Here is an 18,185-nt window from a genome sequence, read left to right on the forward strand (position 1 = left end):
CCCCAGCATTGAATATGGTGCCCTGAGCATCACCAGGAATAGTCCTCAAGTACAGAGCCAGGAGGAAATCCTGAGCACAGCTAGTTGTGACCAAGTTTGCTCCTAAAAATATTATCACTCTCCCAAGAGGTGAAATCTAGGATTAGACAGTGAGTTTTAAGGCTTAAGTAGACCTTATGCAGAAATAGGTCTACTTGACTGGGGTTGTAGAGCTAGAGAAAATATGCACCCACTGACAACATTTATTAGTTATCAATGGATTCTAAGCTGAGAGTACTGTATGAGAGTAAATGGAAGGAAAGTCAGGCCTACTAAAATACAATACAGAATTAGGGATGTACATATTTAAACTTGAGGAGAAATAAAATGTTTGTTGAGAAAGGGTATTCTAACATGATCCATTGTTGAACCCCAGACTAAACCACTATGGCAGCTCTTACAATTCTACATCACTGGTTCTTTAAGGGAGAACAAACAGAAAATAGTTCTTGGATTAGAAGCACAGGAATTAGCAAAGGGAAAGGATAGGGGAGGCTAACTGTAGATCAGGAAAAGCAAACATTCAGAAAGTAGAGTTCATTTGAATCCCATTAGAATTGACTGGAATATTTAGCAAGGCAAGGACAAACCAACAACGCCATTTTCCTTTGTTTGTTTTACTTATTATTTCTGAGACTTTAGGTAAAATAACCTACTTAACTTCATAAAGGAAAACAGTTACATACTTGCTAATAATAATTCAGCTATCCACAAAAGAAACCAAGTGAGTGGTAAAGTGAACTAATGAAAATACTGGGTTTACTTAATATAAAAACATAAAATTTCTAATATTATATGAGGATAGGAATTAGAAGGATCTGTCACCTTATTTTTATTTGTTAGCATACAATAAAATTGACTTTGGGCATATATATATTTTCACGAAGAGTTATAACTGCATGGGGTTTATAAAGAAGATGTAGCTCTTCTATATGTTACTTTATTATTAAAGTGACTTTTATCTAAGCAGGTGGATCAGTATCATAAAAGGAAAGAAAATCAGTTAATCAGTGATTCCCACATTTAAATGACAGGATCATTTCTCTAGTAATCGTTGCTACTATTTATTTTGGTAAATATAATTTTGAGTATAGCTGAGCTCACTTCTGTGACAGGCTTCACAGTTCTGCAATTTCCTGTGTAATTATGATGTTTAAAATGCAGGGGGACCCCCCCCCCCGCCATGCGGGTTCCAGGACTAAATCTCTCGCCCACATGGGTTGGCCCTCCCTGGGTCCCTGCCCACCCGGTAGACTGGCTGTCACACCCACAGTTTGCCTCTGGGTGCCACCTTAGCACACCAACAGCCCTGGTCCAGAGACTCCCACTAAATCCCAAAATGGATTAGTGCCATACACTGCTCTGGAACCCAACATTTAAAATCTAGAAATTTACATTTACAATCGTGGCTGCACAAGCTCTCATGATATTCAAAACGAGCAATGGAAAATAAATTATCTAGCATCTGCCCTCGGCAGGTAGGCTTGAATGGTGGTGGGAAAATTCGAGCAAAACATAACACCCAAAATTAGAGAGAGAATATTGGGTAAACTGTCTGCCATAGTGGCAGGGTGAGGACTGGGATGGGGGGTTGGGATGCTGGAGACATTGGTGGTGGAAAATGTGGACGGATTGGTGTTCCATCTTTATATGGCTGAATCTCAAATATGAAAGCTTTGTAACTCTATCTCAGGGTGATACAATTTTAAAAAAGAAAAAAAAATTAATGTGGAGTACTTGCCCAATTCAGCTTAATCAATGGCTGAACAAATAGCAGTACACCTACATTATAAAAATAAATTAATTAATTAAAATATAAAACTAAAAATAAATTTCACATTAAAAAATCTTTGAAAAAAGAAAGCATGGACAAACCAAGCAACACCATTTTCCTTTATTTTATTTTATTTCATTTTATATTATTCTTACTCATGCTTTCTGAGACCTTAGGTAAAATAACCTATTTAGCATCATGAAGGAAAAATAGTTACACACTTGATCTAGAGTTATGCATTCTGTAAGGAGGGAATTCAAATATACTTATAACATCTAGAGTTATTTCCTAAGGCACAATCATTTACATGGATTTATTATCAAAATGTTCAATTTGTGCAAAGCCTTATTATCATATGTGTATAATCAGTAAACCTAGAGTACAAATAGCTCCTAGCTCAATAATTACCTATACAAATTGTTCACATAACTATTCCTTTTCTACGCAAATTCTATATGGATATTTGCTTTTTTCTATCACTATAAATTCAATAAATTCAAGTTGTTAATGTATGTTGTGCATGATCTTAAAACTTTAAAAATATATTAAATTAAAATATATTAATAGTTTAGTAATAACACAAAGCTCAAATTCACTGAGTTCTCCCAGGTCTTAAAATACAGTCATGAGAACAGATAGCCAATAGCATTGATATAAATGAGTAGTTTGGGGTTACTGGGTAAAAGGAGAGGGGGTATAAGAGCTAAAACTGTAATTTACTTTATTTGAAGATATTTGAGAGTTTTTTTTTAAATAAACTAGTTTCATCTCCATAATATTTTCTTACTATCTCCCTTTATTAAGGCAATACCAAGTTCAAACTGAATATTTCTATTTGTCTTAGTATAAGTTGAAGACAAATTATACTGTTTTCTAGTGAGGAGTTCCTATCATAATTAAACTGAGCCTTAAGACTATCAGCTGGATTTCTAAGAGACAAATTTTTCATATTATTTTAGAAACTCAAACATTTCATTTATTTTAATTAATAATTTATGAACATGGTATGAACTACAAGGGAAAAAAATTAAGGTGTTATGCCTATCTTAATTTTATCTTAAGCTATAAGAAGATGTAGAATTTCAAGGCTAGAGAGATAATATAGAGGTTAAGGCTCTTGCCTGAAGCAGCTGACCTGATTCTCTCCCTAGTTCTATATATGGTCCCCTTGAGCACAGAGTTGGGAGTAAGCCCTGAGCACTGCCAGTTGTGACCCAAAAAACAACAACAAAAGAAGATGCAGAATTTTAGTTTAAAAAAACTCACAGATCATAGAGCACAATTTATGGCTAGAGTGATAGTACAGCACGGAAATCATTTGACTTGCATGCAGCCAACCCTGGTTCAATCCCCAGCACCACATACAGTTCCCTGATCTCCATCTGGAGTGATCCCTGAGTACAGAACCAGGAGTTAGCCCTGAACACAGCCAATGTGGCCCAATAAACAAAGAAACAAACATAAAAGATAACCACTCTAGGCAACCCTATCAAAAATATATATATATGATCAAGTATTCTTACTGGAACCTGAACACAAATTGTATGTCCTATACATTCATGGTAGGAGGAATACCTGGAAAATTTATGTTGAAGTTGAAATTTTCCTGAAAAAATATTCTTATTACAACCTAAGTATTTTTTTTTTTTTTTTGCTTATTTTGGGTCACACATGGCAATGCACAGGGATTACTGCTAGCTCTGCACTCAGGAATTACCCCTGGTGGTGCTCAGGGGACCATATTGGATGATGGGAATCGAACCCGGGTTGGCAAAGCAAAAGCCCTACCTCTGTGCTATTGCTCCAGCCCCCACTAACTATTATTTTTTTAACCACTTTTACTTTGTGTTTTTGAGGAATTGACCCTAAGTTTGAAGACAAAGTGCCATGTTTTTGGTATTTGCCAATCTATGCTACTGGGCTTAAAGTATCTATTTCTAGTACATAAATAATAACAACGCTTGCCCACCTTCCAGATGGCTTACTGTTGATAACATTACTAGATCTTCAATCCTACTGAAAAGTTATCTAGATCTATTCTATATAGTGTCCTGCGTTCTACCACATTTTGCATTTTTTAATAAAAATCATTGTTTATCTTAAAATTAGTTTCAAAGGGAAACCCCATAGAATGTATTGCTGCCTATATTGCATAAAAAAGTATTTATTTATCAATAACTTTCTCTTAGGTGTTTAAATATTAATTATGGTAGTGTTTTTGGAGAAGACACTTTAATTGACTAAATTTTGAACATGTTGGATCGCTTTTATGCATAAGGACAGTGGTTTCATTCTTTGGCTTAAAATCAGAATATTTTAGCCAATTTTTATTTTTCACTTCTACATATTTGCAAATATATTTCCTCTAAAGACGTTATCTTATACAATTTAAGCATAACACTCAGAAAATTTAAAATGTACTAATGTGATCCACAGCCCAAACTGAACTCACCCAAATGTCACAATGTTATAGTTTAGAGTTTAAGGTTGCTGGGTATTTTTTTCTCATCTCTATCCAGACTAATCAGGAAGAAACTCTTGCAGTTGGTCATAACCATCACAATGTCTCCAAATTTCTGAACAATTTTCTATGACATTTTTGAAGTATCCACAATATTCTTATTCTGAAGAATATTTAGCAATTTGAATTTGATTATTTCCTCATAATTGGAGTCAGGTGAGGAATAACTTCAACGTGATTATTTCCATCCACATGATTGTATCATATCAAGAGGTACATGACGTCATCTTTTCCCACTATTAGCAATGCCACATATGTGATCTTTTAGTTGATGTCTGCCAAATTTATCCCTATAAATAGCATTTTCTCTTCTTTATGATTAATAAGTAATTTGTGGTGATGATATGTAGTGCCAGTGTGAATCTCTTTTTGGGACCACACCCAGTGGCGTTCAGGCTTAGGCCAGGCTTTATGACCAGAGATTACTCCTGGTGAACTCAGGGGACCATAGAGATGCTAAGGACAGAACATATGTGAATGTGTGCAAGGCAAATGCCCTACCCCCTGTACCAATGCTCCAGCCCCCAGTGTGAATCACTTTTCTCCATCAACTATTCATACAATAATGGATTATCCTATAAATATCTTAGCAATAGTAGTTACTAAAATATGATTTTATAATATATCATTTCTTTTATTAATTAATATCTACACACCACTATACAAGCATCAAGCTCATGGAATCTTATCCACCGTACTTTATAAATCTTCTTACATGCATTACTATATTTGATATCCAGATGATTCCAAATTTGACTAGAGGGCTCCACAGTCATTCTGATGTGTCTCCTATCAATATAGGAGCATTTCCATGTTTTTTGGCAGAAAGAGTTCCAAGTTTACTATTCTCATAAATTAGTTGAATTAAGTTTTAATGCAGCAATTTGAATCTGGCATGAATATCAGAATACCTAGAACATAGTAAATACCAGTGAGTATGAGTAGATCTCTTACTCAACTACTTCAGCCATAGTTTGAAGCCTGTGTGCAACTACTCAGAAAGGAACTTTTACATTTATAAGAGACTTCTATATTATTCTACCAATTTCATGTATTTATCTCATTTTAATTATTGTCATTTCTTATTTTTTTGGCTGGAGCAATAGCACAGCAGGTAGGGCATTTGCCTTGCATGCAGCTGACCCGGATTTGATTCCCCCTCGTCCCTATTAGAAAGTCCGACAAGCTACCAAGAGTATCCCGCCCACACGGCAGAGCCTGGCAAGCTCCCCATGAGTATTCGATATGCCAAAAAACAGTAACAAGAAGTCTCACGATGGAGATGTTACTGGTGCCCACTCAAGCAAATTGATGAACAACAGGACAGTGCTACAGTGCTTATTTTTCATGTTCATATAGAAACACATGAATAAGTTACCTTCAAATGATTTTTCTTTTCTCCAACATTGCAGAAAATTAGATCATTAATGCATAAATAATACAAGTATTAAAGTCTTTCACAGTCCTACATTGTCAGAGAAAATAATAAAGGATAACATATATATAAACACACACATATATATATATAATGTATGTATATGAATGTAATCTTCAAGCATCTATATGCCTGAAAATAGGTATAGACTAACCTATCCACAGATTACATATATGTGTGTTTGTATATATGTATATGAAGTTCAATAGACCAGCCCATCTTTCAAGGCAAATATATCCAAGTCACTTTTGAAACACTGAGAGCAGAAAGAAATTAATAAAAAGCAGCATGGTATCCAGGGGGGGCGGTGGTTATAAAGAAAAGACAGATCTTGTAGGTTGTAAGTACCTATTGTTCTTCATTAGTCTGTGAAGATGTGTGTTTGTGTATAGCATGTGCCTACACATGCATACATAGAGCTAAGATAGTGATGTTTGGGCAAAATGTATATGATCCACACTAATATTTCCACTCAAATCAGGCACTATTCCATTTCCTAAGAATATAAGACCATTAAGACTAGATAAGTCTCTTCTTAATGCTGAACTACATAGTAAATGTGATATTATGACTCTTTTGAAACTATGTGTTATGGATATAAATATATAAGAATATATGTATACATACTAACATATATGTGTGTGCATCTATATCACGAAGTAATGTGACTCAGTCTCGAGAGAATAGATGGTTCATTAAGGATGGTTCATGTCATTTGACATGACATTACTATCTTAAGCATTAACTAGAGTTAATAATGTGATGCTTGAGTATGTGTGTTTATGGGTGATTCAGGGATTTTGGAAGAGAGCAAGGTGAGTCAGTGCAACTGGAAGAAAGCCAGCAAGATGAAGCAGAAGGAAAAAGTGGGAGTATTAAAAGAGATCAGACTGGAGGAACCTGACCTTTCTGGCCTTCAAAACATCAGATGCACAGTTTGGCCTTTATCTTAAAGAAAGCAATGATAATCCATCTAAATGGTGGTGTGTGTGGTTGAATGGTAACAGCTACCATATTTGCATTTTGTAAAGGTTCCTCTGACACTTTGTTAGAGGATGGGCATAAAAAAGGGAAAATAACAGATGATAGGAGATCAGTTAGAAAGCCCTGGCTAATCTAATGTGGTAAAAGTTTAGAGTTGAATAGTGATGGAAAGCTAGATGTGAACATACTTTAGAAGAATTGATCAATAACTAGGTGAGGCTTAGATACGATGTTGAAGGAGATGGACTATCAAAGATAAAATCCATATCGTGAGCTCGGAAATCCCAGAGGTGGTGGAGTGATAGGCAGAAATCACAAGTTTGATACTGACATGCTTCATTTAATTATTTTTTATGGATAAAGGTTTTCTAAAAAGGTCAAGTACACAACTGGATCCACAGGTGAGAAGGATTTTGAGCCTTGATTATGAAGCTAAGCTGGAGTTTTCAACCATTTTAATACTTGCATACCTGCCCTGATACATGCTCATGAGTGCTCTGTATTAAACACAGGCCAGCAACTTCATAGTCCTTCGTATACGCATGTTTGGAAAATTCAAGGTGAACTAATGTTGGTACAAAATAAATATTTCAGAAAAAATTTTTACCTCTACTTTTTAAATAGCTTTCATTGCTTTCTTTTTTCTAAACAGCTTTCATTGCTAAGGGTGAGGAGTGCTCAGGAACTGATTATAGATCAAATCAGGGTTGACTGCATGCAAGGAAAATGTTTTAAACTTTGTACTATCTCTCAAGCCCCATCGCGTCTCGAGCCAGACATAGTTGGCTGAACACATAATTTGCAAACAGTCCTGAGTTCAATCCTGACACTGTGAGGTCCCCTGAGAGCTGCTGGGAGTCACTGCCAAGCACAGAAGCAGCCCCGGAGCACTGCCAGGTGTGGCCCCAAAAGCCACAAAAAAAAGCAACCTTTTTATTTCTAAATATTCCCCACTATATCCACCATTCCAAAAGGCATTCTCTTATATCAGCCTAATACATCACCAAACTTCAATCAATAAATTTTGTTAAAAAGCCATTCTCTTATACAACTTTAATCTAATTATCACACCAGGAAATGTTAAGTACAGTATTAAAATTTTAAATATTTAACAATCAATAAAACTTGAGCTCTGGTCACAAACAATCAGTAAGACTGCATCATTCTGTCTAGCTAAATGCCATGCCAGTTACAGTACCATATCCACATTCTCTGAATGAATTTCTAGTTGAAAACAGACTGCAAATACAAGATTTTAAGAGTATAGTAAGTTACTACTTTTACTCCAATGATGTCACCAATACACTGAGGATTTTTTATACTGAGAAAATTCATGGTGTTGAGGGGAGGTATAACTGACCTTCATTATAATCTGTTTAAAGAATATACTGGAAAATCAAATTTACAGTATGTTTCTTAGACATCAGACCTAAATTTCAATTTTGAAATTACTTTCTTAAATATCGAATATTGAAGTATTCGATATGCCAGACACAGTAACAACAAAGTCTCCAATGGAGACGTTACTGGGCCCGCTCGAGCAAATCGATGATCAACGGGAGGGCCTTTACCTTTACCTTACCTTTACCTTCTTAAATATACAACCAACATAATTTTATCAAAATCTTTACAGACTGCATGTATTTATCTTAAGTAGTTTATAACTATAGGTCACAACTCTAGTTCCTGTCATATTTATTTTTATTGTCATTTTGCAGTAACAGGGATTGAACCCAGGGCCTCATAATTACACAGCAAATGCTGAGCTACATCCCTGGATAATTTCAGTGATATTTTAAAAAAAGAGAATGGAAATGATTAAAGCTAAGTGAACTTTGAACATCTTGCTTCTAAAACTAATGGACAAATATTACATTCATCATGTGAAATGGCAACGTCATGTTACTAGGCTTTCTCATTTTCAATTATCTCAACGAGAAGCTTCTGAAGTTTCAGCACTTTGACTGAGAGTATTTTTTTTTCTTAACTACATTTTTAAGTGTTTTAGATTTCAGTTTAGGGCAGTACTGAAGTAGGATAGTCAAAGAGGGCACTATGACCCAGTGCTGGAATGTGTCATATCTGTATATTCTGACAAAGGTTTTCTCCTAAAAACAGGAGCTAACAATACAAAGAGGAAAGAAGACTTTCTCTGTTTCTATTCCACGTAAGACTAAAAAGCATAATAAGAAAAGACAGATATCCCAATAATATTTCACTGCCTGCATGTATCTCTGTGCTGTTCAAATGAAACTCCTTATTTTCCTTATCACCTCCACAATCCAACAACCTCAATTTTATCCTCTTGCAATTCCCACTGCACCGATATACTCTTATTAGAAATTGTAACAAAAGTCAACCAAATAAAGTTAGGGGTCAGTCTGAGGTTGAGTGTTGGGCCATTCAATTGACCAGGAAGATTCCACTACAAATAAACAATATACAACAAAAATGATCATGGGTCAAGTTCTGTTTGTTCAATTGCTATATCTGTTCTGTATGAAAAGCTGCTTCTCATGAAAAGGGAAAATACACATTTTAAATCTGAAAATCTTGTGATTATGTCAAATTGTTCACATACGTAAGTACAAATGCACTCAAATATATTATGACTTCATCTTACTTATTGAGTTCAAGTTAAAAATATTTCTTTAAAAATATTAAAACATTCAGGGCATCAGAGAGATACTACAGGGGTTACACGACTTGCCTTGAAAGTAACCAACCTGATTTGGTCTCTGGTACCATGTACAGTTCCCCAAACACCACCAGAAGTGGTATCTGAGCACAGAGTCAGGAGAAAGTTCTGATCCCACTGGGTATGGTCCAAAAACTAACCCAGTAAGTAAAACAAAGTATCCAATATTTTAAAAAAGATATTTAGGATACACCCATGATGGGACATAATTAAAAACAAAAATATCTCACTTAAATATGGTAAGTTCTGAACTCTTGCTGCATTGAAAGAATTTTTTGTATTAATTCTTCATTTTCAATAGCAGGTCTTAGGCTATGGTGTATTAAGAATGCTATAAGCAAGAAAATTTGAAATTCCCTTTCAGTTCTCATCATATTTCTGGAATCCTACATGCTCCTTATGTTGCATATACTGCTAATATTTCAAACACTTCTATAGTTCTACAAATACTATGTATTTTTCCAAAGGGAAAATATTCAGTGTGCTTTATTATACCAACAGTATATAGAGTAAACACATTTAAGACAAACAACCCAGTTATATATAAATATTCCTTTACAATTCCTATATTCTAGAGCACATTATTTTAAGAAATAACCCCCAAAAATCTAAAACAACTGTTTATTTGGGTCTCAAGTAGATTTTGGTCCCTTCTCTGAGAATACTTCACAATATTACATTTTATTATGTAACTTCCAGAATTGTACTACAGTTCTTTATATAAGCATATTTCAAGAACTTTAACTACACAACCTCAAATAATACCTCCTTTCCTATTTTATTCGTACCTGAAATGTGTTTGCTTGAACATGTATACACATGTGAGTGTGTGTGTGTGTATATATAGTGTATATATATGTATATGTATATATGCACATATACCTATGTGGGAATGTACAGAATGTCTCTAATATGTGGAAGCTTATAATGTTTTCTGGAGATAAGCACCCATCTAAGGCTTAGGAGAACTAAAATATTAAGTCATCTTGCACACTTATTTGCCACCACTCACGACCAACTACTACAGATAAATTCCTAAGGGGAGAAAAGGACCAGAAGAAGTAAATTTTTATGAAGATGAGAAAGACAGAAAATGATCGATAATGAGTCTGTGTTGGCTAGAAAATAAAGTTGGTAATCCTCGTCTGCTGAAGACAGAAAGTCAGTGAACAAAGGGAAAGATCCCAAAGAAATAAAGACAGATGAATCAAATGAGCAAAAAATAATTCACGTTACCATAAAAATTTATTTTTTGAGTCGTATGACTCTCATCAAGGTCAAACAATCTCCAGGGAATATTGTGGGAAGGATCGTTATACTCATGGTTGTTAAGATTATTGGGGGAGGAGAGAGCTTTTAGTGGGGCTTTGGGACAGGCCCAACTAGTGAATATTCCCAAATATCCCATATAATATGCAACAATCCACTGAATGGAACCTAAAACAATCATTAACTTATAGAATCTTGTACATAATCACAATTAAGTATTTTACAGGCATTTCCTCTGAAAAGTCCGACAGCTACATTAAGATTGCTATGGTGAATAATTTAATCATTCCAAGCTGTGAGCCTCCTAATTCTAGATTTGAAATGCCATAATATTAATAGATAATAAACTGTGAAAGACAGACTCCCAACTAAATCAATAATTTTATTTTTGGAAATGATTTATTTGCAATTATTGATGCCATGGTAGGCAACCTGCACAGTCGGTCCAAGTATGGTTCATATTAAAAACAATAGGGAAATATTAATATAGTATTTTTTTAATTTTGGTGAAAATGCATTAATAATGTTTATTCTCACATTTAAACATATTTAACGCAATATACTTCCATATTTTCTCCACCCCAACAGTCCATAATTAAATGGGCATGTTTTTCTACAATGATTATTATTAATTCACTATTATCATAAACAAATAAGGTAGATTTGTAATTAACTTAATACATTTAGTTTCTCTTCATTTGCTCATTTTCCCGTTTTTAAATTATAGAATGTTTTCTATTTATATTTGTTCAAATCCAACTTTATTCTATATATGTATGTGTGTGTAAGTTTCTTAGTTCCTTGTTATGTGTTCAAATGAAGTAAACCACAAATATTAGTAGTAAAATACATATTTTCTTAGAAATTACTTTTGCTTTATTGCCCCTTTTTATTACTTATACATTATAACCCATTTTGCTGATTAAATAGATTTCAATATATAAAGGGTAACATAACTTTTTTCTGGAGGGGCAGGGTTTGGGCTAAACCCAATGTTACACAGGGCCTATTCTTGGATCTGTACTCAGGAATGATCTCTGGCAGTACTCGGGGGACCATATGTTGTTCTGGGAATTAAATCAAGGATAGCAGAAGCAACCACATTCAAACCATGTGCCTTACCACCTATACTATCTGGTCCCTAATACAGTTTTCTTTTGATTAAAGAAGCAGATGTGATTTTGATTGTGTTGAGGACCATGGTCTACAATGAGTATCCAATGAATGACACAAGAGAGCAAGCTACAACACTTCTGTATTTATCTCTAGACCACTTCATGATCATCATACACAGTGGATAGTGTGATGGCCAGTAAGAGTTAACTCCCCTAAAGATCGCATCTGTGCTGGGATGAAGAGTCAGGAGATCTGATTTCTCCTGCTGCTCTGCCTCTCTACTACAGTGACCTTTAACAGTTCATGGGGATCACTGCTGGTCCAAATGTCTTAATTGTAAAATAAGGGCACTAGAACAAATTATTTTCAAAGTCCTTTTCTGCTCTATAACAAAATACATCACTTTTTCCCAAAACTTGGGCACTGATCAGGAAAAGCTGATTTCTTTCATGAGTGTATATATAAACTATAATCTTTGGGGACCCAATTATATTTTCAACCATACTACTTCATTTAAAGTACTCGGTCTAGTCAAGACATTAAAAAAAATGCCGTGCTCTATAAAAAATAAAAAAAAAATGTTTCCTCAAAAGTGAAATTGCCATATATTTTAAGTCGCCAGCACATTTATCATGAGAACAATTGTTCTGAAGGAGACATCTACTTCCCTATTACCATTCTGCTCACTGCTGCAATAGTTTTACTTTTTTTGAATTATTAAAATAAAAATGATATTATCTGAGTTACTCATCAAAAGTTTTGACAAATATAACCTTCTCTACAAAGGTTTTCTAAGTTCTTTCTAATAGTCCAGGAAGTAACAATTCAACAAAATTTCTATACAACTGAAAACTGACTATAAATAAAGTGTTAAGCAGAAAGTGCTACGGTGTGAATCAACTTCTTGTTCAAGTAACTCTTTCATCCACAACCAATTTTTCCCTGGCGCTTTGGAAAAACACAATAGAAAGCTGTTAAATTGGCAGTCTTTCTGAACCTCAACTATTTTATCTAACCAGATAGACAGTAACAATAAAGCATCTCTGATGAAATGTGCTTTGATTTGGAGCACAGGTGCAGAGATCAAATAGGTCAAACCTCTTGATCTGATGGCATCTTGCTGATATATATATGTATATATATATATATATATATATATATATATACACACACACATATATACATCGCTTAGGTGTCATCTTAACACATACACACGTGTATGTGTTAGGAACAACTCACACTGACAAATTCAGCTTAATAAGATTTGTAAATAAGTATAGTCCTACTTGGCTTCACAGAACAACTCCTAAGTATTTTTCTCAAGACCATTAATCATCTTATTACATGTAAAGTGGACTTAAATTTCCCACATTTTGATTGAAGAACTCCCCCCATCACCCCCAAGAGCATGTATTTTTTAATACTTATTCTTTGAGAAGGCATATAATCAAGTCTCTGTTATCTTTTTGTGTGAATTGGATAGTGAAGTGTCTTATTTTGCTCACCCTGTACCTTTCCAGGAAGCAGGTCCCTTTACACCACCTCCCCATCAATTAGGTTTGGTGTCAGAGGGCAGCACATTTAAAAAATTAACTGAAACAGAATAAAATAATTAGAAAGGCAACTTGCCTACAATGCAGTGATAACCTTTTGAAAAAAAAACACACATGTAATCCATCCCAGAGACAAACACAAATGACTTTTTAAATAACCGTGATTTTGGATTGTTGTTGCCTTTACTCCTCTCATTAACATGAATAATTCAGAGTGCTTACTACACATGGTGAAACTGTTTCCCCTCAATAATTCATTTTTAGTATACAGAAAAATAAAATGTAATACAGTGTTATGTGTTTCCAAAGGTTTTAAATTAGACCATATTTCTTAAAAGCAACTTACTTCCAAAATTATTCATAGTTTGATTTAATTCTCTTCAGTGCATCCTAGTGCTAAGAAAGGAGACTCTTTGGCCTTCATGGCAAAGGCAGGATAGAGGAGTGTAGCAGGTGAGAAGGCAGAAAATAACCTTCCTCTGGTTGATAAAATTATCTCAGAGTGTATCCAAGATTACCAAGATCTTTTTCCTCAAAAACATGAGAGTGCTTTTGAGAGCCATTATGCCCAGATTTGAGTAGAAAAAAAACATTTCCCAATGTTCTGGCACACTGAGTAACAACATATTTATTATGAAACTTAATTTTCAGTGATAAAAATATCCTAACATTGAAATTCTAGCTCTAGCAAACTACCAAAATGAGAAAATGTTCTTGGCTGGGTGACTGAAAACTTTAAGTCTTGCTTAAATGATGACATGAACCACCCAGGAGTGTGTGACTCTAGCTGATGATTATCCACAAATTTACTCAGATTCCCAAACACAAAGAATATAGATAGACAGTTTATCCAGAATATAAGAGCCCCTATTATATGTCTGGCAAAAAAAATGTGTGTGTTTTTGGGTCTACATGATTTGCTAGTTGAAATATTGTTAGTCTTCCAGTTTGTAAATTATTCCTTGGAAGAGGTGACATTCTTTTGGAAACCACACACATTATCCGGTATCACATACTTTTTAATGTACTACTTCAGAGCACCAAATGTTACCCTTGTGGCCAGGAAGAAAGGGAAGGACTATCATCAGGAGAAGCCTGCAGCTGCAATGTTTCTCAGATTCTTTCTGGTAACAAAAAGGTGGGGGAAGCATTCATTTCATCAGAGTATATGACCGGTCTTGACCAAAGGCCCTAAAACTTTTTCGCTTACTTCATTCATTGAAATGAAAAGGAGAGGAGCTTAAGGGGTTCATAGGATCAACAAAGTAGTTGCTGAAATTAGGTCAACTTCAGGTAGCCTGACTAGGGGGATTCATGGAAATGAATACTATGAGGATGTATATTTTATCACCTGAGAAAATAAAACATTGTGCATTGAGTGGGAGAGAACAGATGGTTGGTAATGATTTAAAACATTTCTGGTTTTGGACTGTCCCCAAGCATTTATATTTAAAAAAAATATGTTGTTCAGTCAGTACACACCAACATCTATCTGCAAGGTGCTCATTTTCTGGAGGACATGAGTATAATAAAAGATAAAACCCAAATGAGGCAAGAGAAAACAAAAAAGGAAAAAAATGTTTTCTTTGTGCTTTCTCTGGGCAGGAAGTGTATGCTATTTCTTACTGACAATGTTCAATCAAAACGTTTTCCGTCTGATGAGAAAACTTTCATTTTTTTCTTCCTTAAACAACTGGTCAAGTGCTCAGGTATTGTATTCTTTTTGAATGCACTGGGTAAAAGTGCAATTTCATTCTGTATATTCGATTCGTGTTGACTGAAGTCCTAAAGGGTTTTTGAACAATAACAAAATCTGGTAGTCCACATTACTCTTGTCTTAAAAAAAAAAAAACCAATCACATCCTCCTTGTCCTCAATCTGGTAGACAGGCATATGGTGGGCTGATTATGTATGGGAATTGGCAGGTGCCAGGCCACTGAATCAGGAAGACTCAGTAATTATTAAATACAGTCACACTGCATCTCTGGTGTTATTTGAGTCTGAAAGAAGCCCACCTACGTTACACCCAGTGGTAGCAATACCTGATAAAACTGATGCAACGTTTGGGGTTAAAGTGAGGAATATGAAGCACTGATAAGAATCATCTCAATTACTATATATATATATGTGTGTGTGTATATATATATATATACATATATATTTTTTTTTTTAAAAACAACCTGCTAATGTCCTCTTCAACATCCCAGCGTTTGGGTTCTGATAGCACAAAGTCACACAAGCACACTACATTGGCATTCCTTTTAGAACCTGGGGGTCTGTGCAGGAAAGCTTTGCTTCTAGGAGTGGAGTTTGACCTTTGGGGAGAGAGGAGGGGAGAAATGGCAGCTCCCTTTGCACCTGTGAACTTGGTTGGAAACAACTCCTGACACACATCAAACATAACACCTTTTAGCCTTGCAACAGAAACATGCTGATAGGCAGGAAGTTCAAACCGAAGAAGAGGAACCAGGGCTAACCTTGTAAAAGTAACTGCTGCAACAACAAAGCAACCCTCGCAGTTCTACTCTGCCCAGCCCACCTCAAGCCTCCTCCTCACCTGGAGCGCCTCTAGCTGGGGCAGATTTGCAACGCGGGCTCCCAGCCCTCTAACTTCCCTCCCAACTTGGCCGCGACCTTAGCCAGGGCCCTTGCTCCATCTCAGAGTTAGCGACCCGGGCAAGAAAGGCAGAGATGCTTTTCTGCCAAACAAGCCGGAGGACCGGATAAACCGGCATCAGGGGAGCTGGCGCGGGAATCTTGCCGTCCAGGTGGCCCCACCAGGGCCCAGAGAGCAGACACAGGTAACTAACAAGTTCCGGGCACCCGTGTCCCTCTGCAGTCGCCCCTCTCAGGTCTTTCCAGCCCCCAAACCCCCCACCCACCCCAACCCCCGCGGTAGCCTCCCAGCACGTCCAATAAAGTGCCAGCGAGTGGGTGCCAAGCCCAAGGCAGGGCTGCGGTTCGAGAAGGGGGAGAAAAGAGGGTCCCAAGCCGCCTTCCCGCAGCCAGAGGTGAAGTACCTGCAAAGGTGAGGATGCACTTCCCGCGCTCCCGGGCCCCTCTTCAACTGCGGGCGCAAGCTGCGCCCAGCGATCGAGGCCCTTTCCTCACCCCCTTAAGTCCCAGTGCCCGCCCCCCGCAAGTGCAGTTACCTGGCGAGCGGACGCGGGGAGCCGAGAGGAGCAGGCGCCGGCAGGTACAGCCCTTCCCCGCAGCGCGGCTCGGGCAGGCAAACTTCCCCGCGCTCGCGGGCAAACTCTCGGGGACTCCTCCCCGCCGCGGCCGCTGCGTGGGAAGCGCGGGAGCAGCTCGACTCGGGCCGGCCGGTCCGGCGGGGGCTGCGGCGCCACCTCGGCTCGGCAGCTCCGCCTCCTGCTTTTTTATCTCCCTCGCAGCGCGCCCGCCGCTCCGCCGCTTCCCCGCCGGTCTTTGTGGCTCCCGGGGCCTCGTCCTCTATGGCCCTGTCTCTCCCCCCGCGTCCCGCCTTCCCTCCCAGCCCCGCGCCCCGTTGCTCTCCCCAGCACCGTCCACCCGTGGGCCAAGAAGTAACGGTCTTCCCGGGGGGCTTTGCTAATTTCCCTTCCTTTTAGCATCTTAGCCTGGTTTCAGATTCCCCCCCCAACCCCCCATACATACACTTTTCCCCGTGTTCTAGAGATACCCTTAAGGGCGAATCAATAGGTTAGTGGGGGGGCTCCCAAGCCTAGACTCCAAGTCTAGAATTTCTTTTGCTTTACAGAAAGATTCCTGTATATTATAATAGGTCAGTGGAGTGCAATGTGTTATATGTACATATGTATGTATATAGATATATTGTATATACATGTATATATATATATGCATATAGATCTACTTATCTATGCGTGTAGATATATGAAGTCACCGTAGGCGACTTTAGTTGGCCTGTGTAAAGCAAAGGCTTCCAAAAGAAAGAGCCAAATGCCCTTTAACAATTACAGTATTCAAAACCTTTGAGAGCATTCAGGCCCTGAATTTTAAAACAAACTGAAATTGACAGTTGGTAAAGGGCTTCCCAAAGATCAAGTTTAAGATACAAAAAATGTCATTAAAGGAAATAGTTCACTGAAGTTTAAAAATTGGTCTCAAACATCATGCTAGCAACAATAAAGTGAACATAACCCCTCATTGATTTCTTTACATTCAGCAGTTTCTACAAATTAAAGGAAAAAGGTAATTTTTTAAAAGTAGTGAACAGGTCTCTTAGATAAACTGGAACATTGTTTTGTTTTCCTGGGCCAGGAGACATAGCCTCAGGGTGAGATCCCAGTTGCATGCCCACATTCTATGGCACTGGGCTGGGGGTGGCCTTTGTGGTCCACAAAATCAGGCCCCCAACCCCCCAAGCACTGCTAGATCAGAAACATCACATTGCTTGAGCTCTGTCATTAAAAGGTCTGGCCTGATTGATAAAGTAGCCCATGGAAGACCCTTGAGCACTGCTTGGAAGCTGGCCTCCGCCCACCACCAGAAAAGAAAAAAATGAGAGTGTTGTTTTTTTAAAAGTAAGATCTTACCAACTTTCTACAATTTTATTAGCTTGAATCTTTGAGTGGTTTAGGAAAAACACATCTGGTAGCGTTCAGTGAAGAAATACTATTATAGATCATGCTTGACTCAATCTAGTTTATTTGAAACAGCCCAATTTTATTTGTTAGTAAAGTTTTATTTTTAATTTGCATGTCTGATGATTTATTATTCACATTTAACTCAGTGACTATCCTAGTACAGTGAAGATCCTTATTCATTACAAAAGACACCTCTTCCTGGGATTGGAA

The 18,185-nt window shown here is 37.1% G+C and overlaps 1 protein-coding gene across 2 annotated transcripts in view; it reads right to left on the minus strand.

Moving 5' to 3' along the window:
• The window catches only part of CHST9 (carbohydrate sulfotransferase 9), a 313,123-nt gene extending 296,471 nt beyond the window's left edge, over nucleotides 1–16,652 (minus strand). Inside the window, exon 1 of one of the 2 annotated variants that reach the window (XM_056138165.1) lies at nucleotides 16,542–16,652. The gene's annotated coding sequence lies outside the window, so the exon portion shown is untranslated. Of the gene's footprint in view, nucleotides 1–16,409; nucleotides 16,451–16,541 lie in introns of those variants that run through there. The other variant, XM_056138168.1, reaches the window with a different exon arrangement.
• Nucleotides 16,653–18,185: the final 1,533 nt, after the last annotated feature.

This window comes from Sorex fumeus, unplaced genomic scaffold, assembly GCF_029834395.1.
Source record: "Sorex fumeus unplaced genomic scaffold, SorFum_2.1 ptg000128l, whole genome shotgun sequence".
Classification (NCBI taxonomy): domain Eukaryota; kingdom Metazoa; phylum Chordata; class Mammalia; order Eulipotyphla; family Soricidae; genus Sorex; species Sorex fumeus.